The following is a 1,224-nucleotide window of genomic DNA, read 5'->3' on the forward strand; positions in this document are numbered from 1 at the left end:
GTTGAAGGGTTGATATTCTGTATGTGCTCCTCCTCCATTCGAATTGCACCCCATCACTGGATGTACCTGAGTAGAACCACACAAATCGTCAATCTTTTTATTTAAGAGTTCTACTTGGTTAGATAGCATAGTAACCGCATCGAGGTTGAAAACATCGGCTGCTTTCATCGACTTTGTTCTCATAACTTGCCACTGATAGTTATTCAGTGACATGTCCTCAATAAATTCGTAAGCCGCCTCAGGTGTCTTATTATTGATAGTTCCTCCAGCGGCTGCATCAATCATTTGCCAAGTCGAAGGATTTAGGCCATTATGAAATGTTTGAACCTATAGCCAAAGCGGTAACCCATGGTGAGGGCCCCTTCTCAAAAGGTCATTGTATCTCTCCCATGCATCGTAGAGTTTTTCTAAATCCATTTGTACAAAAGAAAAGATATCATTATGTAATTTGGTTGTTTTAGCCGGCGAAAAATATTTTAATAAAAACTTTTCGATCATTTGTTCCCAAGTAGTGATTGACCCTCGTGGTAACGAGCTTAACCATTGTTTAGCCTTATTCCTTAACAAAAAGGGAAACAACCAAAAGCGAATGGTGTCATCAGAAATGCCACTAATTTTAAAGGTATCGAAAAATTCTAAGAAATTTTCCAAGTGAGCATTAGGATCATCGTCCTGCAAACCATCAAACTGAGCAAACTATTGTATCATTTGAATTGTGTTAGGTTTCAGTTCAAAATTATTTGCAGCTATAGCAGGTCTAACTTTACTTGACTCAGTTCTTGTTAAATTAGGTTTAGCATAATCATACATAGTGCGTGGAGCAGGATTCTGATTTACTCGATCAACAGCAGTCGCAGGAGGTAGTGGATTTTCTTGGTTTTCAGCCATCCCCTGGGCTATGGTTGAAGTATCGTCCTTTGTGTATCTTAGGCTTTGCCTTATTTCTCTCTAGTTTCTGTGAACTGTGCGGTCGATCTCACCGTCAAAAAGTAGTGGTCCTGACGGGTTTCTTCTGGTCATAAACTAGAAAACCTGTTAGAAAAAAATAAATGAAGAATTTGAAAAGAAAATCAAAATTTAAATTGCAATAAAAGTAAAATGGCTAAAGTAATAAAAATCGAGTGTTCCCAATATCCTAGTTCCCCGGCAACGGCGCCAAAAACTTGATTGCGTGATATTCGTAACATGTTTTAAAAATTTATAAATGAAACATTCTTAAGACTA

At 37.7% G+C, this 1,224-nt stretch overlaps 1 non-coding gene across 1 annotated transcript; it reads left to right on the forward strand.

Moving 5' to 3' along the window:
• Positions 1–343: 343 nt before the first annotated feature.
• Positions 344–449, forward strand: LOC121210202 (small nucleolar RNA R71). Its single transcript, XR_005905326.1, has one exon. It is a non-coding gene; the product is annotated as a small nucleolar RNA R71 (small nucleolar RNA).
• Positions 450–1,224: the final 775 nt, after the last annotated feature.

Source organism: Gossypium hirsutum, chromosome A11, assembly GCF_007990345.1.
Source record: "Gossypium hirsutum isolate 1008001.06 chromosome A11, Gossypium_hirsutum_v2.1, whole genome shotgun sequence".
NCBI classification, from domain to species: Eukaryota; Viridiplantae; Streptophyta; class Magnoliopsida; order Malvales; family Malvaceae; genus Gossypium; species Gossypium hirsutum.